General features: G+C 39.2%; 1 protein-coding gene across 9 annotated transcripts in view; it reads right to left on the minus strand.

Moving 5' to 3' along the window:
• Hts (hu li tai shao) overlaps positions 1 to 25932 on the minus strand; it is an 89665-nt gene that overhangs the window by 56893 nt on the left and 6840 nt on the right. For all 9 annotated transcript variants that reach the window (XM_064043055.1, XM_064043053.1, XM_064043052.1 and 6 more), the window contains exon 2: positions 10068 to 10122. The gene's annotated coding sequence lies outside the window, so the exon portion shown is untranslated. The remainder of the gene's footprint in view (positions 1 to 10067; positions 10123 to 25932) is intronic.

Consider the following 25932-nt stretch of genomic DNA (forward strand, 5'->3'; position numbering starts at 1 on the left):
TCATCTTTAAAACTACTAATACACATCAAGTTTCATCTAAAGTTAGAACATATACCAGTGGACATTATGTCATGTCGCGAGTGATGTCATAGAGACAATTCGTGTCAATGTCAGGTTTAACAGAGCGTGGGGCGTGGTCCCACTGTTAGCGAAGCGCGGAAGTTGAAGTGGTTCAGTGGTATACATACAGGTGTTAATTGGTTTAATGATTGTAGGTAAGCTGTTTGTGTAGGATTTGTGTGGAGTGGATGATAGACTATGGTGAAATAACTGACTGTTATTTGTCTGAATTAGGGCCGATTTTCAATGGCCAGATAACTTTTATCTGAAGAATATTTTTGACGCTATGACAGCTTTTGTATAGAAAATATGTCAAAACGCTTTATTTGATAGATGTTAACTGACGATTGAACAGTCGGCCCTTAACGTAACAAGAAGGCTGAATTCGCCAGTTACAAGAGCAGATTTTAGTCAGTAAATACCTGACACCCTCTTCTGATTTACCCATATGGAGTTAACAACTGTTTTTTTTTTTTTTTTTATATATATAATGTAATATCTTTATTTAGATACTTAGATATAAACTAAAAAGATAGCCAAGATAGTTAAATTCAAGCTACTCAAAATGTATAAAAAAACGCTCTACATGCATGGGCATGCGCGAGACTGACTTCAGAAAGGCAGAGTTATTTCACGGATTCTAGAAAGAAGAAGAAAAGAGAAAGAAAATGAGTTTTATTGCGCAAAATTGTGCATTTTCTGTACATTTTACAATTTTACCATCAACTTAAATAATTTGCTTTCTATAGGTAAAATACCAAAAAGCTTTCAACCCAGTTTGTACTCGAAGCTACTTCTCACAGCGTGGTATGTGACCTTGAATGTTTATCTTAACAGCCCTTTATCTTATCTCGACGCAATGCAATAGAGGTCGGCGCCACGGAATATAGATCAAGTACCAATTGCATATTAATTACACATGAGTGCTTTGATTTAACTAACCATTTATATAGTTAAGTATTTAGAAGATACGCTAACATTTTTACAGGTAAATATCTTAAAAACCTATGATAAGCTAGAAGGGCTACTTTGATGCAGCATTCAGTATTAGAACTCTCAACTTTTTTGTGGTAAGCGTAATTTGTTTTCCGCATTCTCCTTCTTATAAAAATCATCTCTCAGACAAAATTTTCTTCGATAGTGAGCTCTCTCTCCTTGCGTCCACCGTTTTATTCATATGATACCTTCTACACATCGTTAACTCACTATCCAACACTCTCTTTCCTCTTTACAAACCCCAATAAATAAACAAAACAAACTACATAGCGATTTCCATTACCTGCTCCCCACTCTAAGTATCTTTCCCCTTTATTTATAAAAAAAAATACAAACTACAGAGCGATCCCCGCTCCCCGCTCTGAGTGCGACCTGACCTCGCCAAGTGACAATTTATTAACATATTCATAAGATAAGGCGGGTACACACAGCAGGGCGGATAATCTATTCTAATTTATTTATATCACACTTTCTTTATTCATACTGTAATTCTCTTTTATGGGGTAAACAAACAAACATCTTGTTAACCGACTTCTAAAGAAAGAGCTTCCAGTATTTTTTAACATCATGTGAGAAGCCTTTTCTCAATAAAATCGGGGTTGATGCAGCAGCAGATGACCAGTGTGCCACAAGGAGCGACTGCCTATCTGATCTCCTCAACCCAGTTACCCGGGCAACCCAATACCCCTTGGTAAGACTGGCGTCAGACTTACTGGCTTCTGACTACCCGTAACGACTGCGAAAGATGAATTTAAGATGGAAGAACTCATTATGTCATAGATGGTCACCCATCCAGGAAAGTTAAGTAATCATATGTTGGATCTGTGTGGCTGTTAATTAGCCACGAGCCATGAGCCACAAGCCACTCTACATCTTAACAGTTCTTTCAAAGTTCCGTATTTCTACATGACGCGAATTGCTAAACAGATATATTTTGCATTGCAAATGATGTATTTCATTGGGTTATTTTTGGCTATTGCTTAATATTATTTGTGTTAACATATGTTGTTATTTGCATATGTATTTATTACGTTGCAGATGTTTTTTCTTGATTGTTCGTCAAGGACGCGCGAGATAAATTCGTAAAGACTGCACTATGTTGACATAATTTTGATAAGGTGACTAATACTTTATGTCCGGGTTTTTAATTCTTACAAGTAGTGTTTGAACTAATGTTTTATGACATGTTACTATTCAAATTACGCAAACCTTCCTCATGCTTTGCTCTTTATAATTTTGCAAAAATACAATTTGGTCCATTTTCACACAACAATATAGAATCGTCAGTAAAAAGATAGCTCTTTTATTAAGGATTGATGTTCCTAAAAGATTGATTATATTACCAGAACTCGGACTAGGCACAAACACTCTAGCTTCATAGTGAACAATAGTTTTCATTTAACCAACTGATTACGTTATCAACTGTCAGTGAAATTGCCCCTTAACAATTACATGCTTTTATTTTCCCTAACGGAGAGACAAAAACTTTCTTCTTAATAACTACATATTTCACCTCACCAATCAAACCACAACCCACATTCACACTAGGTCATCAGACCCAACAGACAGACACACATTATGCAACACAACACACACACACACAGACACAGGAACAGCGCTGGCAGGACGCGTTCAATTACATCACGGATGTTCAGCTCCGCTGCAGGGGGGGGGGGTTATGAACATCCGTACAGTGTGGGTCATTAGTCGCATGTGGGTTTATGGTGGTGTAGCGGTTTTTCGCAATGAATTTAATATTATATTATAAACTCGCACTTCGCACGGGATACCTGTTTACCAATTATTGAATGCATGTTATTTGTTTCCATACATATTTAGCAGCGGTGAGGGAGTGTCAGACTCTTACTGACTAAAAACCGTCGTGTTCCGTCGTAGGCCTTTTATGTACCAGGGCCTTCCGCGGTAACTCGCGCGATCAATCCCGTAACCCCGGCAGGTATACATATAAACCTTCCTCTTTAATCACTCTATCTATTTAAAAAAACGCATGAAATCGGTTCCATAGTTTTGAAGAATTTTGCGTACAACGGGACAGAAAAAGCAACTTTGTTTTATACTATGTAATGATGAAATATGAAGCTTAAGACATTGTATCTCAGGAACCCGACCCGTGTTGAAAAATTCTTGCAGTTTTAGATAGCCCAGGCCACCATATACCAAATATGCAATCATTTAACAACAAATTCCTACAACTCACCACGGGAGTCAGCAGGATCCACGCTTGCACGCACATCATATATTTTAGTTATAAATGAGCATTTCATTACTATACAATTAATTACCGGCATTTCCTTCATATATGGGACAGTTTATTTTCATCAAGGAAATTAGAACTGTTTTGATGCAGAACATTATAAGGTAAGTATAAATAATTCGTGATCGTGGTAGCCCAATTGTTAAAGCACCTGCCTCTCATAGATTTCCGGCCAGGTAAGTACCGATATAGCTTTCCTACGCTATATGTAAGTGCTTTCTAGGTAAATGTGGACACCATCAATGACTGGGTAAAGGGTGCAGGTAAACATATTGCCAAATCCTCTGCCTGAACTCGTCAATCTGCTTTGTGCAGACATGGTGATTATCGCTCATAGCTTCTGTGCATGAGAACAATCTTACACCCTGCAATGGGACAGCAAAAAGGCTAATAATAATTATATGCACCAGATGTACATGTGGTATAATAACCTCCTGACACAAAATCAATGCAACCAACCAATAAATAAAATCTTCAAATACCCACGTCACAGCAAAACACATAAAACTCATAAACAGAACACGCCCTGTTCTATTTACGAAATAAACGGGTAATTCGTAATAAGAAAATTTGAATTCCGAACACAATTGAGCATTCATCGCTCGTCGCTCTGACCGAGCGGACGTCTTTAAGTCAGCTATTAAGTTTAAATGCAGTTGCAAAGAGGTAATTAAAAGCGTTTAATGATTGTAATTAATTTTACGATTATGACATTATAATGTTACGTAAGTTAATTGATACATTATTTATTGTTTATTGTAAAGGTCAGTGAGATAATTGTGTGACGAGGTTTAATTAATTTAATAATAGTATATTCTGGGCCCAGTGCCCGTGGTACTCACTGAGTATTTTGAGATAGTTACGATTTCTTCTTCACATTTTGTCTTACTAATATTATAAAACTGAAGAGTTTGCTTGACGGTACTGATCTCCGGAACCACTAGTTCGATTTCAGAAATGATTTCAGTGTTCGATTACCTATTAATTGAGGAAGGCTATCCGCTATTTATCCTGGTACGCGAAGTAGTCAAAATCAAAGGTTTTTATTTCGTAAACCTATTACATATTCAGGTTCCTACGAAACGTCAACAGCTAGGCGCACGGTTCCAAGGAGTGCCTTATAGAGAAGAAACCGACAAGAAACTTCATAGACACTCTTTTCAGAACACTAGTTTCCCCTAGACACCAGGAAAACCGCAGGAAAACAACTACAAATCCACAATATACCTACTTATTGGCGTCCACGGCCGATTTCGGACACGGCGGCTGTTCTCAGTTAAGTAGATCAGCCAGCTGCGTAGGACATATTATAGTGCACGAGCATTTGCGCAGACACAGGTGCACTCCCTATTCCTTCCTCTCATAACCCGATGGGACTCTCCGATGAACGGGTGAATCAATCACCAACTGCCAGACTACGGGCTGCTTTGTGACAGTTTAAGACAACCCACAAAGCGATTTCGGCCCGACCCGGGAATCGAACTCGACACCTCGAGCACAGACCAACGAGGCAGTCAATATACCTACTGCAAACTATTTAACCCACTTCAGAAGTCATTCCTACATAAACAGGGCTCCATTAACATCATCATCATCATCATCATCATCTCAGCCATAGGACGTCCACTGCTGAACATAGGCCTCCCCCTTTGATCTCCACAGATACCTGTTGGAAGCGACCTGCATCCAGCGTCTTCCGGCGACCTTTATAAGGTCGTCTGTCCACCTCGTTGGTGGACGTCCTACGCTGCGCTTGCTAGTCCGTGGTCTCCACTCCAGCACTTTTCGGCCCCATCTGCCATCTGCTCTGCGAGCAATATGGCCTGCCCATTGCCACTTCAACTTGCTAATCCGGTGGGCTATATCGGTCACTTTGGTTCGTCTACGGATCTCCTCGTTTCGGATTCGATCACGTAGAGAAACACCGAGCATAGCCCTCTCCATAGCTCGTTGAGCGACTTTGAGCTTTGAGATGAGGCCGATAGTGAGAGACCACGTTTCGGTGCCGTAAGTCATCACTGGTAACACACATTGGTTAAAGACTTTCGTCTTGAGGCACTGAGGTATGTCGGACGAAAAGACATTGCGTAGTTTCCCGAACGCTGCCCAGCCGAGTTGGATTCGGCGGTTGACCTCTTTCTCGAAGTTGGACCTACCTAATTGGACTACTTGTCCTAGGTAGATATATGAGTCAACAACTTCGAGTACCGAGCTTCCAACAGAGACTGGGGTGGGCTGAACATGGACATTTGACATAATTTTCGTCTTGTCCATGTTCATTTTCAGGCCCACCGTTGTGAAACTCGGTCGAGGCCCTCGAGCATCATACTGAGTTCCTCCATCGACTTTGCCATGACTACGATGTCGTCGGCAAACCGAAGGTGAGTGATGTATTCGCCGTTGATGTTGATGCCAAGTCCTTGCCATTCCAGGAGCTTGAAGGCGTCTTCCATTGCGGCGGTAAACAGTTTCGGGGAGATTACGTCCCCCTGTCTTACGCCTCTTCTCAATGGAATCGGCTTCGTGCTATGCTCCTGTACTCGGACCGACATGGTGGCGTTATAATACAAACACTTCAACACCTCGATGTACCGATAGTCAATATGGCATCGTTGGAGTGACTCAAGTACCGCCCATGTTTCCACCGAATCGAAGGCTTTCTCATAGTCCACAAACGCTAAGCATAATGGCAAGTTATACTCCTCGGTCTTCTGTATAACTTGCCGCAGCGTATGGATGTGGTCTATGGTACAAAAGCCTCTTCGGAAACCGGCTTGTTCGGGAGGCTGGAAGTCATCAAGCCTGTGCTCGAGACGGTTCGTGATAACCCTTGAAAACAGCTTATAAACATGGCTTAGAAGTGTGATGGGTCTGTAGTTCTTCAATAGGCTGTTGTCACCTTTTTTGAAGAACAACACCACCACACCCCTGCTCCATGCTTCAGGCGTTTTGCCCTCGGACAGGACGGAGTTAAAGAGCTTCTGGAGGACTTTAAGTACCGGTGTTCCACCCGCTCTCAGAAACTCTGAAGTGATTCCGTCCTCACCCTGCGCCTTGTTGTTCTTAAGCTGCTTCAGGGCCATCCTAATCTCGTACAGACTGATGTCCGGGATATCTTCGGTATAATGTCGGGACAGCTTGGCTCTTGGATCTCCTGCCAAGCTGTCAACGGACTTTGCGACCGAAGTGTATAACTGTCCATAGAACCTCTCGATCTCGCCTAAAACCTCTGCCTTGGTCGACGCTATGCTGCCATCCTCCCGTTTCAGCTTAGTCATCTGGCTTTGCCCAATAGACTTGTCCTTTGCGAACACTTTGGAGCCTTGGTTTCGCTGTATGGTCTCTTTAACACGATTTGTATTAAAGAGACGCAGATCGTGTCGCAAGGACTTGGATATTCGTCTATTGAGCTGCCTATATGACTTCGCATCATGGGAAGACTGCAACTGTAGCAAGCGTCGTTCAGCCATGAGGTTTAAGGTTTGCTCGGTTAGTTTTTGAGGTCTATTTTTACGGCAGGGTCTAAAAAACTTAGATCCTACCGTGCGGACAGTTTCCACTAGTCCGTCGTTGATCTCGTCCACTGACACTAAGTTCTCAAGGCAAGCAAAGCGATTAGAGAGCTCGAGTTGAAAGCTTTCCGGGTTTTGAATATGGGACCGAGTAGGTCGGAGCGTAGACTTCATCAGACTGGACCTTTCAAGTTTAACATTGATATTCAGTGAGGCTCTTACGATTCGGTGATCGCTTCCGGTTTTTACCCTGTTGATCACAGAGACATCACTGAATATCCGTCTCTTGTCGGTCATGAAGAAGTCTATCTCGTTTCTCGTGAAACCATCGCCAACACTCAAACGACACTTAACTTCACTAATTGCATCTCACTACGACGTCAGACGCGTCTGAAGTCTGACTGCGCGGCAGACGGATTTTGTTAGTAGAATATGTACTGCGCAGGTAAACAAGCTAGGTTCAGGCATACCAAGTTATGTCATGTGCAGTCCTGGATCACGTAACTGACTGGAACTGTGAACCATGTGCACAAATCTCTATAAGATCGTTAGATGAGGTTAAACGTCAAATATTGCTGGTCTCTCATGCATTTATAACCGAATTTAAAAAAGGCTACCCAATTAAGCATAATCATCTCGAGTTCTGTAGTACCGATTTTGATGCGGTTTTCAGCACTGTAATTTCCAGAATAAAAATTTAGATTAACATATATATTGTCTATCACATCGTTTCTTAACTCATGAACTTAACACATCTACGATGTCGTACTTTTCGTGGTAGATGGCACAACAATGACATCAACATTTTTTTTTAATGGAACATCATCAAATGACTGCCCGCTGTGTATGCAGCGGTCGGGAGTGTCAGACTCTTACTGACTAAACCCGCCATGTTCCTTCTTAAGCCCTCTATGTACCAGTGCCGCGGTCACTCGCGCGAACAATCCCGCAGCACGACAATAGCGTCTCCGGTAGTTTAATCGCTCTAAGTTGATAGTGTACAGGTAGTGGTACGTACCCTCGGCATAATAAATGTTATTCCTACCCTCACCCCAGCGCGAGCAATAAAAACTCGCTGACTTTCAAGCCTCGTTAGGAAATGCAGAGGGGGAGTGGTCAAAGAGTAGATTTGTGATAAATGCGACATTTGCTCCATGTAACGCGATTACTGATTATAATAGTGAAGCAGAAAAAAGTAATTTACGGTGTATGTAAGTGTATTAAGTTTTTAAATATGTATTGGCAAAACTTACCCCAAAATACTAAAACTTTACTTTAAGACTTCTCTCTTAAGTGAGACTGTGATAGAAAGATATTTGAGCAGCACTTCAAATTGAGTGCTTTTAGAGAAAAGAAAGTAAGATAATACATATCGAGTTTCATTTGAACCTTAAGGAGGATGAATTCAATGCCTTCACCCCTCTCAAAACAAAATAAAATAACATTTATTCTGCTAAAATCAACTGCAAACTAATTTATCCCATAATCTGTAAACTTAAACCATCCTCAAACACGACATCTCATTGCACACAACCAAACATCGACAAGCTACGAATACACAACGAAACAACTGCGAGTCGCGTCTACAACATAATTCTCTATTCTATGAGCCGTCGCCAGTCTGTCGGGAAACGCAATCAATACTACGTTTATGAATGCACTTATATTCAATGCTAGTTTTCCGATAGTCAAAATGGGTTTGTATAAACTTTAATGTAATTATAGAAGCTATTTGAAGAATATTAAACCATCTGTCTAGCCATTTCATTTTGATACCCGTAACGACTGCCAAATATGTTCATGTGGTAGTTAAAGTGGTGTATAATAGACTACCTATCATTGCACGCTGTTTGAATATCTTTGGCAGTCGTTACGGGTAGTCACAAGCCAGAAAGTCCGACAACCAGTCTTTCCAAGGGGTATCGGGTTGTTCGGGTAACTGGGTTGAAGAGGTCAGATAGGCAGTCGCTCCTTGTGGCACGCTGGTACTCAGCTGCGTGCGGTTAGACAGGAAGCCGACGCCAACATAGTTGGAAAAAGGCTAGGCAGATCTTGACAGTCAAGTTTTCCCAACAGCTAAAATGCTACGAAACTCAAAAGACGGGAAGTGTCTTGCGCAATGCTAAAATTATCAACAAAATCACTGATAGAGGATGCGCCAATCACACGAAGATGAACCACTTCAAAAACCATATTCTCACACATTTCCTGCATGTCGCAATAAAAGCTATGCCAATCCTAGCCGATTTTCGGCCGCAATGTGCTTAATGCAAGCAGACATAGGTGCACTCTCTTCCTTTTCAGACGGTAGTAAAAATCAAGAGGAAAAGCTAGTTTGAAACTACTCTTACAATAAACGGTCGAATTAGATCGATAACCGCGTGTGGGCTGCGCGGGCGCCGAGTGCAACGGACGTCAATCATCTTTGAGCTCGTCTGTTTGATTGGCGGGCTAATCATTTGGGTTCCGATGTTTGTTATAGAGTGCATAGTTATGTTGCAATTGTTTTTTAACCGATTTCAAAAAATAATTTTTGAGTCATTAAAAAGGTATTCTAAAAGTCGTTCCCAGTATTATATGTATCTGTTGTTTCGCTTACTAGAAATGGGTATTTGATTTTATTTATAGCACCTTATATCAAAATTCTATCTATAGTATTTGCTTTAACTATAGATAGAATTTTGTATTTGTTTGTTATTTTGATTTGCTTACTATAGATAGAATATTGGGAAAGGTCGTAAATCAAAGACTATAAAACCACTTGACTGCGCATACAGTGCCCCGACGCTCGCCAAAAGTTAGTGATTTTGCGCGTACTATAAGGCTACGATCAGTACGATCCTTTAGTAGCGACCGTGAACTGACCAATAGTAGCCGCGGATTATGCCGCGTCCCCCCGCCCGCAGTGGTGAGTCGCGTTCTTAGAAGAAATTGGCGAGTGCGCTCTCTAGTGGTTATTTACTTTATGTCGTAAATCGATTCCTTAACATACACAGCTTGTGAGGTTTATAAAAATTCAAGCATACACTGCAAGCCGCATAAATTGGTAATCTCAAGTTAGAAGTTAAGATACCATAAAAAGAATATTGTGCACATACATTTACCTCAATACATAAATAAACATATTAAACACATCTAAAGTAAGAGATTTCTGTGTTCGACCACTCCATAGGAGATTTTCTTCAACAATTTTGTTATCCAGGTGCAAAATAAGAGGTACTCACCCAAAAGACCGTTAAGAGCTGTAGCAACCCCCTCCTCTTGGAATCATGCACAACACTGAAACAAACAGATATACAAATTAATAAAATTAAAAAATTGAAGGTTGTTTGGTTGAACGCGCTAATTTCAGGAACTACTGATTCAATTTCAAAGTTAGATCGCTCAATTATGGAGGAAAGCTAGGAGCTTTTTATTCGGGTGAAGTATACTATGCTCAGCTATGCGGGAAGTCATTCTCTTGGAACTTATAAAAGATAAAAAGTAAATTATTCAAAGTAGGCTGAAAATCAGCACTTTTTGAAGGTCACATTTATAAAAGACAGCCCCAAAACGCCCGCCCTTCCCCACTTCGTATATGTTTTTGCTGGGAAGAAGAAGTGGTGGAACAAACTCCCCAGCAAAAACTACGGGAATCAGCTAATTGAATAAAACGAGATACATAGATAACTTTTCTATTTTTAATGGCAGATCTCAACCAAACAACACACGTAGCTAAACAAATCAATACCTTCCTAATATCCACTCGCTCATTAGCACTGACCCAGCATCGCAATACTCAATGATTCACTCGCTCTCTAAACAATACGGTGATTAGACAATTTGTAGGCTAACTGACGGTGCCACTTTCACTCATCACGTCATTCGATCACTCATCATTGGTAGGTCATTTGTTTAGGAGTTAATACTATAGCTAATTTAGAGTCTGTTTAACTACTTTGTTACGGGATGGTAAGCGAGGTGGACCACGCTTGTTTAGATGTTACCTATTTACTCTTGACATAAAGACTCCTAGATGATAGATATCATGATACACAGACTTATCTGCCTAGCCTTTTCCATCTACCTATGTTCGTTCTCAGGCTCTAGGCTTATTATTGTGCCACATTAAAATTGTTACAGTAGTTTTGGCATGAAAGCGCGACAGAGACGAGTTAATTTAGCATTTATAATATTTGTTAGGATGCAAGGGAAATGGGAGAGAATCTACTAGGTTCACTAATTCCATCGCGAAATATTGGGCCTCCAAAATTTAAGTTGCCATCGACTCGCCAAGAAAAAGACTAATTCCATCTGAGCCAATTATTGGCCATAGCGGCTGTTTTCCTGAGGAGATTAGCCAGATTCGCAGGACATATCATAGTGCACAAGCATTTGCACAGACACTGGTGTCCGATGAGACGACAATTTGACACCATCGGAGTACATTTACGTGCTCTTCGAGTCACAAAAACAAAATTGACGTCAAGAACCCCCCATTTAAATGATGAATAGTACAAAAAAACCTCGGTCTGATTGCTTCGCCATTTAGCCAGAGGCCCAGCCTACCAGCCATTACAAAATACTCGTTTATCTCAGCCCCACATTATAGTATTCGTACAATAATGATATTGTAGTCAGTACTAATTGTACTCTCTCAAGGTTATGCGAATATGGTAGAACCTGTTTCGGTTTATGAGAGCCTGGTACTTTGGATCAGTGTTACATCACCTGCCCAGCTATTTCCCTGGTCTTTCTCATCTTATTGCTGAACATACCATGTCATGAATATCCATAAGGACCGGAGAAATAAAATATAAGATCTGCCATAATCTAGATCTCGTATTATATTTGGCAAGCCAGTTTTCAAAAATAAACCAAAATAACACCTGAAAAGAACTTCCGTATACCACCCCATAATGTTTACTATTCTTTTGTACGAAACCCCAAATAAATCTATGACAAACGTACAAATCCAAAATAAAACCAGTCACCCAAACACTCCGACACAAAATTCGCAGAAACGCATCTTCACAAAAAAAATTCGCACGACAACAAACTCCGGCGCAGCCCGAACATCGCCGAAGTTGCCCGAACTCTGCCGAACACAGCGGCTGACGCCCCAATGACGTCACGCGGAACATTTGGAGCAGAACCGATGACTTCTGAATAAAAAGCCGCGATGATAATGAGTCATTGTTAGTTTTTTTTTTGGTTTGTGAACCTTGATAGTTCGAAATGAGTGTGCATATATTTGTGATCGTCCGTGTCGGATTTACTAGGCTACGTTTGGGGGGGTTGACCTGACGGCCGTACACCTGATTGCCTGGTTATAGTAGCTACGGATGCTAGTGGTTTCGGGAGGCCCGTGATACTAGAACAGCTGTGAGCAACTGTAATTCCTAGCTTGTAAATTATCGTGCACTGTAATACGTCCTGCGCAGTTGGCTTATCCTTCTATGAGAACAGCCGCTATGGAGGACTTTCGGATAGGAAGATATCATCATCATCATGATTTCCTACCTTAATAACATTGGGCCAATTATTTCGGAGTATTACAATAGTCTTTAAACTTCATAATGATGAATAAATAAAAGGTGCTGAATTGATCTGAAAAGACCGCCCTTCACAGCTTCCTATGTTTTGTTGCTGGGAAATGGACCGACAAACTACATAGCGACAAATAACTGCATTTATCTTCAAAGAATACTAGCTTCCGTTAGCGTCACGAGACAACTTCTTCTCGTCATCATCATCACCTGCCGAACCTTTTCCCAACTACATATGTTGGGGTCGGCTAACCGCATGCAGTTGAGTACCAGTGTGCCACAAGGAGCGACTGCCTATTTGATCTCCTCAACCCAGTTACCCGGGCAACCCAATCCTAGGTAAGACTGGTTGTCTGACTACCCGTAACGACTGCCAAATATGTTCAAATGGCAGCAAACTTCTTCCCGTAGGCGGATAAAATATAGCCTATTTCACCCGACGATAGTGTAGCTTCCCAACAGTGAAAGAATACTCCAATAGACTTTGTGGTACAATATAAAACATCCTCTTTATAATTTTATCGTGCAAATATCCTAGTAGTTCGTAATGGCGGCCTACTGTACTAATTAGTACACCATATAGAGATGGCCTTGCGATCTATTTCGGTGCTATTACTGAACTCATGTTAAAATAAACTGTGTAAGAGTTTCTGCACTGAAGTACACATTTTTATAATGGGGACTAGTTTCCGTTAACGTCTCGTGGGAGCTACTCCGCGCATACGGGTAAAAAGTAGCTTGTAGACTTCCTCGATAAAAGTACTGTAATGTAACACTGAAATTATTTTAAAAATTGGTCCAGAATTTTCTGCGATTAGCGCGTTTAAACAAAACTCTTCAGCTTTATAATATTACGGTATACTTAGACCTTATTCCTTATAGCGCCTTTTAGAAGCTAACTAAGGAAAAATCCGACAAATTTTATAAAAGCGAAAGTCTGTGTATCTAAAGTTTATCTGCCTATTAGTCACATGCAAACAACTGGACGAATTTGGATGAAACTTTGCAGTAATACAGCTTATACATCAAAATAACACTAACAGTCCGCACTCAGAGACATTTAATGCTAACTTAAGACATTCCTTAGCGAGTGATTTCTTTAAAAATCCGACACTAAGGAGTGACTTAAGTAATCATTAAATGTCTCTGAGTGCAGAGGATATAGACTACTTTTTGCACCGCTACCATTTCTCTCAGAAAGTGGATGAAAATTCTGGTGGACTTTATAGTCTGTTTTTTAATCTCGTAGACTAAATTGACACTTGCAAATGTCAAATTTACAAATAATGTTGCCAGCTCTTTTGTACAGTGTTGTATTTACGATACCGGTTTGTTGAATCGTAACTTTTTATCTATGATAGATGAATTTAATTTTTATTAAAAGTTTTATATTTTAAATTAATGTACGTACACACGGCTGCACGACGTGTTACAAACTGCCAGAGACATCTGACCACGCAATGCCATGCGTAATCATCAAGGATAAGCACACTATTTCAGGACAACTTATTGTAAAAAAAACGATACTTGATTTTATTACCGCTAAGTTTCGGTTGTGCCACATCACTATTTAAGTAGTGCAATAAACGGACAACACTCGTAATGACAGTTTAGTCTACGATATTAGAAAATAGGCTATAGTTAGGTACCTACAGTTTAAGAACCTCGTCATTTACTGCATATCAACATGCACACATATCATATCATATCAAACTCCGCTATCTAGAACTAACATTAAACAAAAGAAAGCTACAGTACTTTACACGAATTGTAACGAAATACATTCTACAATGATAAGGCTGAGTTATTGATAACTCAGGTAAAACATATGTAGGGTAAAACGTACTATTTTCAGTCATTCTGTGAATATATAACTCGAATATAAAAAGCCATTTATTCAAAGTAAGCTGAAAATCAGCACTATTTCAAGGTCAAATGTATAAAAGACAGCCCCCAAAACTCGCCCTTCACCACTTCTTGTGTTGTTGCTGGGAAGAAGAAGTGGTGGAATAAACTCCCTAGCAAACCAATTCTGTCTGAACCAAAATGCAAAGAACAAATTAACAAAAAAATTTTAGGTAATGCATAACTGATAAAAAACAGCGAGATTAGTAGGTATTAAGTACGTGAATAATATATTTCTTCAATATTGCAATTAGGTATTAAAAATGGTGTGCATAATAATATGTAGTACAATGTTGATTTTTATAAAAAATAAGTGTATTAAAAGAAATATCTATCACATTTGTATGTATTATTCTTCTATACTTCTTATATAGAAAATCGCACTCAAGCCGTGGTGCTTCGGGGTTATAGTTCAGATTGGGTTGCTATACCTTCAGGAGTACCACAAGGATCCATTTTGGGACCTCTTCTATTCACAATATTCATTGCAGACGTTAAACTCTGCTTCAGACACTCCTATGTCCTAATGTACGCAGATGACATGAAAATACATAAAGTTGTGCGAGACCTAGAAGATGTCAAATGCCTTCAATCGGATCTTGAACGGTTTGAGGAATACTGTAAGCGTAATAGGTTACAACTTAACGTGCCCAAATGTTTTCATATAACCTTCTCTCGGCGAAAAACAATAGTAAATGCGGCATTCAAACTTTACCATCAAAATATTAATAAAGTTAGCAGCATAAGAGATTTAGGAGTAATACAAGATAGCAAGCTCTTATTTGATCAACATATAGACGTTATTGTAAAGAAAGCGGCTAAAGCGCTAGGATTCATAATTAGAAACACAGCAGACTTCCGTACTCTTAAACCTGTTAAAATCTTATACTGTTCCTTTGTACGCAGCCACCTGGAGTATGCCTCACAGGTTTGGAACCCTCAATACGGGATCTACACGTCTCGTATTGAGGGTATCCAAAAGAAATTCTTACGATATCTGGACTTCAAGGCAAAACAATGGTCGGAAAATTACACACATCGCTGTAAAAGGTATCATTTTCTTCCGCTGGAAACTAGACGTTATATTAATGACATATGTATGTTATTGAATATCGCTAATAGTACAGTTGATTGTCCTGAACTTTTAGCGAACTTATCGTTAAAAACAAACATGGGTGGACTCCGTCAGCGGCCACTGTTACAGGCACCTTTTGCAACGACAAACTACAGACGTAATACTTTTCTACTAAGGGCAGCTCGGAGCTTTAACGCAATACCACTAGATTTGAATATAGATCTGTTTTGCACAAGTGCAGGCACAGCAAGGCGTTTGCTAGCCAAATCTTTTTTCGATGCGTAAAATATTATGGTATTATCTATTGTATGCGATTGTATGCCATTGAGTCTTCAGTGTACTTATTGTATGTTAGCTTACCTATATGTGGGGGCTTGTTATTAGCAATGTGTTAAACTATTGTTACCATCTTGTCGTGTTATTAGCCTGTAAGCCTTCCTAGAATAAATAAATAAAATAAATTATTATTATATTATCCATGTGTAAGCTGGTAATTCCCACTGAACAGTCAAGTCGAATCATAAAATAAAAATAACTATCTGAGACAGAGCCAATTACACATTTCTCATAAGGAAAAGTAAAACAAAAAGATTAACAGCCGTTCCCAATATTGTATCTATCTTTTGAAATGGTTACTAGGGATAGAATTTTTGCATTCGCCCTATACATCCATCCTCCGAGCCTTTTTCCAACTATGTTGGAGTCGGTCTATACAAGTTATGTCGAATTCCTATCTACAGTAACTTACTGTAGAGTAACCAAATAAAAGATAGGTAGAATATTGGGAACGGCCGTAAGTACGTTGTTTTTGTTTAGATGGATATAAAAGTGAACAAACAAACAAAGTAATAAATTACATGTAAAAGCAATGTAGACGACAGATCGTATACCCTTTCACGAAATAAATCTAAGCCATACTGTAGGTAATTTTGAGAACAGTACTTGACTTTGTGTCAAAGTTAATAAGTTATTAGGGTGCCCTACCTAAAGGGTAAAACAGGAGTATTTTACTAAGGCTGTGCCTCAAAAAACGTAATTGATCGACATTAACATTTTTCAGACATTGTGTCTTGCCGCTATATCCTAAAATCCTGAAAACGAATATAAAATAAATATTTCAGGGAGCTCCTATTCAACAAACGTGATTTTGTTGCTCTTTTTACAGAACTCTCACTTACGCTTACGTAGTTCCCTCAGGACACACATAAAACCGACGACAACAGCTAGTCTAACAACATGACTCATACCACCATTCCTAACCTTTTCAACCCCATTCTACCTAATAAAAAGTCTTTAAATCTTGTACCGCCAACGGTCACAGTCACCATACACTATCAGTACCGATTGGGTATCTTATCTATAAGAGTCCGCCCCACTTGCCCGTATTCTTGGAGACCTGATAAACTGTTACATTTCATAGAACTAGGTGGTTCTGACGTTATGTCATACATAAGGAATGACTTTTTTTATTGGTTCCTACAAAAAAATTTAAAGATTGAACCACTAAACTAATTTATCTGTAAATATAGACTGTATTTGAGGAGGAACATGATTTATTATTAATACTGCATAAAGAAGATTTAAAAAATCTTTATCTGATTAGCCTTTTGCCTAACTACGTTGGGGTCGACTTCCCGTCATACTGGATGCAACTGAGTACCAGTGTAAAATATGGAGCAACTGCCTATTTGACCCCCTCAACCCAGTTAGCTGGGCAATCCAATACCCCTTGGTAATAATGTTTCTCAGACATTCTGGCTTCTGACTACCCGTAACAAATGCCAAAGATGTTTAAATGAAATTCAGGCACACCCACCAATTTAACGTGCCTTCTGAAACACGGAGCTGGTCACCCATCCACATACCGACCGCACCAAGTGTTACTTAACCGAGCCGTGCCTCATAAACTACATAATATATGTGAAGTAAATCAGTGCTGTCTTCACCCATTGAGAGCAATTTGTCAATAGTTACTGTCGTCGGTTATCACTTGACCTGTGGGTCACATTCTTATAAATCACCAACACTTATGTATGACTCAATGAGTGATAATTACTGGAGAGGAAATTTTATAAGACGGGTGGAAGAATAATTCCTTCTTTATAAGGATAACATTACACGCTGCAAACTAAATAAAAAGTCATTTATTCAAAGTAGGCTGAAAATCAGCACTTTTTGAAGGTCAAATTTATAAAGGCCAGCCCCCAAACCGCCCGCCCTTCATCACTTCCTATGTGTTTTTGCTGGGAAGAAGAAGTGGTGGATCAAACTCCGCATTCAACTTTTAGTCGAGTCGTCCTATAGTTTGGGCTCATAAATCAGTATGAAGATGAATGGTAGTACGCACATTACAAAGGTCAGGTATTTGGCCGGTATCAGACAGACTAGAAACTTTCATTGAATCTACGATTTTTTTTAAGAAACTGTCGGCCGACTGTTGTCTGCAATATGCGGGATTCAATTGTTTATCTTTTGTCTTATCTCAGTTTGCAAAAGACTTGAAATGAATACTGTAGGTAGTGATAGTAGAAATACTTGGCAACCATTTTTGTACTTCGAACTTAGCGATTCGTATCTGTATTTTGTTATTGTGTACTTTCTATTCGTCTTGTACTTGCCAGAATATAAAAATTGTAGTATTAGAAAAATGCGATGCCTTTCGACTACATTCAGGTGTGCCAAGAGTTTCTATGGTTGTTGCAACGCTATATATATCGATCATAAGGTATATTATTGATGGCTCCAGGCAGTCATTTGGACATCTTTGACAGTCGATACGGGTAGTCAGAAGCCATAAAATCTACCAACCAATCTAAGCAAGGAGTATTAGGTTCCCCAGGTAACTGGGTTAAGGAGATAAAATAGGCAGTCGCTCCATGTGGCATACTAGTACTCAGCTGTATCCAGTTAGACTGGACACCAACATAGTTGGGAAAAGGCTACCCAGACGATATCCCTAGTTAAAACACGCCCAAATCCACCAATCAGAAACCTGAATTCCACAATAATCTACCCAACAGCCTACAGCACGTATTAAGATAGTCAGACATATAAACGGTCTCTCCAAATATGATCTAATGGAGCTGACCTTGAGATCAATTGGTATGTTCCAGCGCTTATGTCATTATGTAGCTGTGTGATCATTTGTGCAGCTATTTTTGAAGATATTGTAGTTGAGAAAGAGGGTAAATTGTTACTTGTTAGTATTTTATTGATAGACTTGCTTTTCGCCAGCGGTTTTACACGCGTCCCGCAGAAGCTACACAGCGCGCTCGCATTCAAATCCTATAATTTTTCTTCGATAAAAGGCTATCTAACATCTGAGTTAAGCATGTTAGATCAAACTCTTCAGCATTAGGTGCATTATGTATAGATTGTCTATGTTGATCTAATACGATCGACTGAGCCTGTGAACCAAGATGTTTTTAAGCACTTGTCCGGTACAATTTTCAGCTTAATTTTCTGGTCAGCACTCAAGTTATTTATAGAACTGAAATGTAACGTTTATTAGACACTGTTACATAAAAATTCCTTTTCCATGTTCATCCACATATTCCCGATTCCCATACACGTGTTCCACCATGGGGCGGCGATAGAACGCCATGCATTAGACGCCGCTATAAATAGCTCCCATTATGTAGGTAACCGACTTCGGAACTACCGGAATTCCGACAAGTGGGAAGCTGCGGTAGGACTTTATATTGAAGATACGCGGTTAGGAGGACTTCTTCCCTTATCCGGATAAAAAGTTGTCAGTATGTTGATACATACGATATATTGCTGCCAAGTTTCATCAAAATCCATTCGGTGGTTTTTGCGTGAAAGAGGAATAAATATCCCATACGTAAATGGGATGCTCATACCGAGACATAAAATATTTATTATACAACATATGTGTGTAGTACTGGCTTGAAAAAGGGATTCCATTTATTACATAGATTTGATAATATGGAGGTAAGGACCTTCAAATATAAAGAAAGAGCTGGGCTTCACCTAAATAACCACTCAAGCGTCCAAGCCGCGCGGTGATTCTCGGCTCATCTGTCCGCGCATAAAATGTCAATTGCTTTTTTGCGACCAAGCGCGACTCTTTCAACAAAAACGATGACTACTGAAAAACTACAATAGCTAGATTCGAATAAAAAATACTCACGGAAAGCTAAAAGAACGTACAATTTTATTTGATTAAAAGTAAATTACTTTAATTAATATTATAGGATGATAATAAAGTATAAAGTTGAGGATATCAAAAAAAATATCGTATATTTTTTTTATTCAGAGTTTTATAAGAAAAATATAGTGGTTACTGGTAACAATGTTATTTTATTATATAAGTACAGGATATACTCTTTAAAATGATACCAATATCTTAATATAAATATTTAGTTTTATGTCATAAAAAAATAAACAAAGTTAAGTGTTTCTCAAGCGGTCACTGGGCTTCGGGCGACGTAAAAATGTGACAAGATGGCCGCCCGGCTAATAGCGTGTTCACACGACGAGGTTGTTTTAATGAAACACGCATATTACTGCTCGGTATGTTTATTGAGCAAACATGTTTACTTTTATATAATTTTATTACATATAATTTTTTATTATGTTAAATAGAAAAAAAGAAAGCGGTTATTGGTATTACAGTAAAATAAATACACTGTAAAACTGTAATTTTAGGTATTTTTCATTCTTTGATATTGAAAAACGAAAACTAAATAAACATGCCCTCACCAATAAGTAGATACATGAACAAAGCCAAAAACCACAAAACAATCCCAAATTGATCATAAAACGCTCCGTGTGAACAAACCATTATTTCCGTTGTAAGTAGATCAGTCCAAGGGGAGTCGGCTCACCAACACTAAAATCATGAATAACGTCTTAACATTTTAATCATTATAGACCCCATCTCAATGTATTTCGTTTGTAAATGGCCATTAACGTGCTAATAGTGAACGATTCTCGTATATTTTGCATTTATTTAACAAAAATAACCAATTAGAATACACTGTAAACAATAGAAAAGTATCAAACGATGATCGTGTTGTGATCGTATAACTTTTCCGACTAAATTATACTATGTAAACGTTTTGAAATTGTCGTAATAATACATATTTCGTAAAGGAAATTTCTTCACGTTTATTTTGATATAAAATAACAATCTAAATAAGGTATAAAACAAGAAACTTACCACATTTTTGTCAAGAGCTCCTCACACAAAAAAGTCACTTGTCAAAAACGACGAACTGTCACTTCAATATATTTTTTTATAAATTTAATGTTGCCATTGCACAGAAAAAAATCACAACTTACGGATGACAAATTTAATAACGCGCCATCTGGTATCAATCAACTATATTAATACCACCTGGCTATAGCGCTGTACACGTTTAAACTGAACGATGTCGTTCGGATACTGTAGTCACCATGAACGCTTAAGGCAAGAATTTTTTTGGTGATTGTTATCACCTCGAACGCTTGAGTGGATAACGAAAAGATTTTATCCTTTCAGCGACACTACCGAGAGGAAGGTACAAACTTCTACTTCTCCACTTTGGGTTCATATATTCAAGACATAGACAGACACACTTACAACACCCCTTTTTACAAACGGTAAAAAACAAGACAGCTCATACAATTTTTTATCCCAACTAAACAGATCATCAACGTAATTCAAAAAAGACGGTAGCTAAACACCTTTTAAAGTCTAGCCTTTACAAAAACTAGTCTAAACATTAAACATATACTTACTTATCAAGGATATACACCAAAAGAAACTTGACTGTTACCTTTTTTATGGTATCCAAAACCGGCTTCACGAAATCCTGAGTGAAAGAGACAGGTACAAATATGTATGGGAAAGAGTGGGAGGAAAGATTTGTCCGTTGATGCATTGTATCTTGAAGATTAATGAGACGGGAATTTGGACACGAGAGTCTTAAGAGCAGCTTCTAAATCAAGGATGGAATCTTACTTTGTAAAGTAGCTGTTGAATGCGGTTTTATAACCAAGCACTATTTAAAGTACCTAACTCCAAAAACTGATGTTCTTCTTCAGGCATCAATCTATGACCATATCGATTTTCATCTAAATAAAATCACGGCGAATTTCAATAACCTATCCATATCTAGAGATAAATAGTAAAAGTCGTATCTCTTGTAAGCAAAACCACAGAAGATAAGTTATTCATGTCAGCAGCAAGTGGTTTTGCTATAAACTGTCGAAGATAGACAGGCAGGCTGTAGATGCAAAAATAACTTATCATCATCTGCCTAGCTTTAACTCTCGGCCGGCCTCCATTCTAGCTATACGCAGCTGAGTACCAGTGTGCCACAAGGAGCGACTGCCTATCTGACCTCCTCAACCCATTTACCTGACCAACCCGATACCTTGATGACCATGGCATTACGAACACCGGTTGTTGCTTTCTGTCTTATTACCTATTCACACACAAAACAGTAAACGTATACAAAGGCGAGCTTAACCCAGAGTTGAGTTCTCTAACATCAAATATTTTAGAGACTATTTCGGGAGAATTTATTCCACCACTTCTTCTTCCCAGAAAAAACATATGTGAGAAAAAACATATATATGAAAGTGGTGAAGAGCGGGCGTATTGGAGGCTTTTTTTTCATAAAATGACTTTCAAAAACTGATGATTTTCACCCCACTTTGAATAAATGACTTTTTATCAAGATTCTATAGGGAAAGGTCTTCTGTCTTCCACCAAATCCTCTCGGATTTTTGCACAATTACCGTGGGTTAAGCAACAACTAAAAGTTCAACGTTATCGATACGAAACCGGTCGTCTGTAGGCTTGTGCACACTGCTAGCTATGTATTAGTCATGCTGTAGATATGTATAGATATGTTTCTTTTGTTTGAGTTTAATCTTATCGATGGGTGAGTATTTTGAAAGTAATGTCGACCAAGAATAGGGCCTACCAGTCTATTATTATTTTTTGTGAGGCATTTTCAGATCAACTTTGAGACTTTTTTTGGGTATAGTTTTAAAAATATTAATTTCTAAAGCATCTTATTGCTATTACTTTTTAGCAAATGTTTCCGTGGTATCTAAAATTGCAAAGTATCTTACGACCTGACCTGTAGGGTGGCACACCAAATGAACTGACTGTATCACTCGATTTTTAAAGTAAGTGTAGCAGCTACAAATAAAATCGATCAAATCTGAAATAAACTCACCGTAGATAAATTGCAAAAACGCTCAAATACCGAATTAATATAATGCTTTCTATTAGGGTGCGTCCACATCTGGCGAATGCGCCGCGAATGCGCAGCACGCGAGCCGATCGCGAGCTGTCCGCGAGCTGCGCGCGTGCAGTCACTGCAATCGTTTGGTGCGCCTCTTTAGCGCAACTCACGCAAGGCTCGTCTAGAGCGCGCGAGCGGCGCGCGATCTGCGCGCAATCAGTTCTCGCCCTTACAGTTCCGTATATTGGCTCAGTACTATCGAAGATGTCAGACGTCGCGCGCCGCCTGCGCGCCGCTCGCGTGCGGCGCTTAGGTCGCGCGCGAGCTGCGCGCGGGCGGCGCAGAAGCGGCGCACGAACAAAAATGCACGCGCGCAGCTCGCGGACAGCTCGCGATCGGCTCGCGTGCTGCGCATTCGCGGCGCATTCGCCAGATGTGGACGCACCCTTACATTATTACAACAGTTTCAATAAGGAAAATACACCAAAAAATTTAGACTTTCACTCAAAAAAAACATATAATCTGCTCAAATACCAAAAATTACGAATCAAAATGTAAAAAAATACCGTTTTCAAAGCCAGAGGAATGTAAATAAAAACTTCCTAGCTTTGCACAAATACGCCTAGGTTCACAAACCGGTGGGTTTAGGCAATAAAACCTCCAGTAATTATATAAGAGCTGTGCTATACAGATGTTTGTGTAGAGATGTATCTTGATATAAGGCGGTCACTCCACTGGGGTATTAAGCGATAGAAAGATTAATGTAGCAGTAAGTTGCTGCAAAAGGGATACAGGAGAATTGATATTTGTTTAATTAGTAGTCAAAATAATAATTATATGTCGGACCAGAAGAATTATAAGTACAAAAGTAGTGTATACTAATATAGTAAAGAGGGGAAAAAATCCATCCCTTAAGATTCCGAAACTACTGTTACAGCCTTTTTATCGTCCCACTGCTGGGCTGCGGCCTCCTCTCACACGGAGATGGATTGATGCCGAAACCAGTGAACCGATATGAAACATTTTTTCACTGTTGGAAAGCTACATTCTTCCCGAGTAACATTGGCTATATTTTATCCCGGTACGAGCACACTTGACATGAGTGAAACCTCTGGAAAACGGCAAGTGAAAAAACCAACCACACCACTTCAACAGCCAATATACACCCAATTCTTAGCTTCGTTAAATCTCCAGCATCGCTCCCACAGCACCCAAGGCTAAGCAAACCGGTATGGCCCGAGTTCGCGTCATGGCAAAGCTTTAAAAGCTCGCTTGCGTAACGGTACCGCTTATTGCACACTTGGCTAACTATTTTTGCAAGTCTTGGGGGATTAGACCCTGCGACCTGTTGCGTACACAGATATTATAGAGGTTTATGAGAAAGATTATAATATTTTCCATAATAGTCATAATTCCCATTGCCTATGTCCCAATGATTTGCAAGTCTTCATCCTATATTACTTTTCTATTTGCAGTCATCTCCCAAACAACACTCCAGCCATACACTGAAAGCAAAAGCAATTCGAAGTGAGGAATTCGTATGCTTGTGAATTGTGATCTCTCTCCGGTGGTGTCGGATTGACGTCCCTTAGGACTTGTGTGTGAGAGAGTGCAATTGTGTCTGGGTAAACGCTTATGTCCTGTATTATGACTTTCGCAGCTGATCTCCTTAGAGAACAGTCACCAAGCTTACATCAGTTTTGAAGACATTATTTTTATGCCAACATCTTTCACACTAACAAAGTGAGTCAGCACACACACGAACTGTGACTAAAGACCTTTTAAAACTTCTACGGAACTCTGACTTCCGAAACATAATGGAACTTCAATACACTTATAAGAAAACAAAGTCTTCAACTGTCTTTCGTGTTGCCATAGTAACCAGGTTGAGGAGGTCAGATACTCATTCGCTATATGTAAGTAACTAACTAGAATACCCGTCCCGTAGTAACTACTTCGCGCACCCGGATAAAAGTAGCATATAGCCTTCCTCGATAAGCGAACGAATCGCTAGTACATTAAAGTGTCTAAGAACAAAAGTACTTAGCAATGAATAATGATTCACTATTGAATAGAAATTCAGTGTCAAACAGATAAACCACGTACAAAGTACCGGATCGAATATAGCAACAAAACAGCGATAAAGTTGAATATTACTATGAAAAAGCCTTGAACATTACAACTTTAATGGTCTTTCTAGAAACAGTTATTATAGATATATAGATACTAAAATTACTACGTCTATCTGTTTGCGACGAACTCAAAAAGTACTAAAGAAGAAACATTTTTACATTTGTTTATTTGTACCCTAAAAGCTCTGAAACTACTGAATCGATTTTAAAAATTCTTTCACTGTTGGGGCGCTACACTCTTCCCGTGTAACATAGGCTATATTTTATCCCGGTACGGGCAGTAGTTACCACGGGACGCGGGTGAAAACGGCTAGTCTCCAATAAAGTGAGTTATAAGGTAGGTTTAACTATAATATAATATGTCATGTTAATATATTATGTATAATATAATAAGTATGTCAGTCTTAAAGGATATCTTTGGGCCAATGCAGCCTTCAAATAAAGGTTTTTGATTTGATATAATATAGAATCTACACCATCCTATCAAATTCTTTATCATTCTGTACTAACGGCATTCACGTTTGGTAAAACGCACCCTTAAAAGTTGTGATTGTAACCAAAAACGGATGTAGCTACCCCATAAAACCGACCACCTGCCCCCAAAAGAGAGACCTAAACAAAAACATGGGAGTTTTTTCACCATACATACCCCTGTTCTCGGTGGCATGCATCGCATAAACATACGGTGATGACTCGGCCGCCTATTTCCGAACTTAGAGTATCGAACCAACCGGAATCGTATTATGAAAGCCGGCTAATTTACGCGTAGGCAACATATAGTGACAGCTCACTACAGTGCATAAGAAGTTATACTAACACAGGTTTAAAATTCTTTAAGTATCCTGAAAATAAAGGTACAGACAGCACATCAACCTACCTCGGTCGGTCAAAAATGTTCAATAACCGTCGTACCACAAACACTTTTAAACGTCTATTGAACACTTGTCTAAGAAAATGACAGATTATGACGTTGAAATAAGGTCCGTTTTGCAGACACACTTTTTTTAGACAAGTGTTCAATAGATGTTTAAGTTTTTGTAGTAGGCTGTAAGTTTTAACCTTATGTTCGATTGGGAAAATTTGTACTTTCATTTTTAACCCCCGACGCAAAAACTACCGGGTTTTATAAATACATATTTTCAAGCAGAAGTTTAAACTTGACGCACACATGTATAAAACTATGACTGCGATTCTTCCACCTTTCACAGGGCTATATCCCTTCCAGCCATTTACCCACTCCAAGT

Source organism: Helicoverpa armigera, chromosome 30 (genome assembly GCF_030705265.1).
Source record: "Helicoverpa armigera isolate CAAS_96S chromosome 30, ASM3070526v1, whole genome shotgun sequence".
Taxonomy (NCBI): domain Eukaryota; kingdom Metazoa; phylum Arthropoda; class Insecta; order Lepidoptera; family Noctuidae; genus Helicoverpa; species Helicoverpa armigera.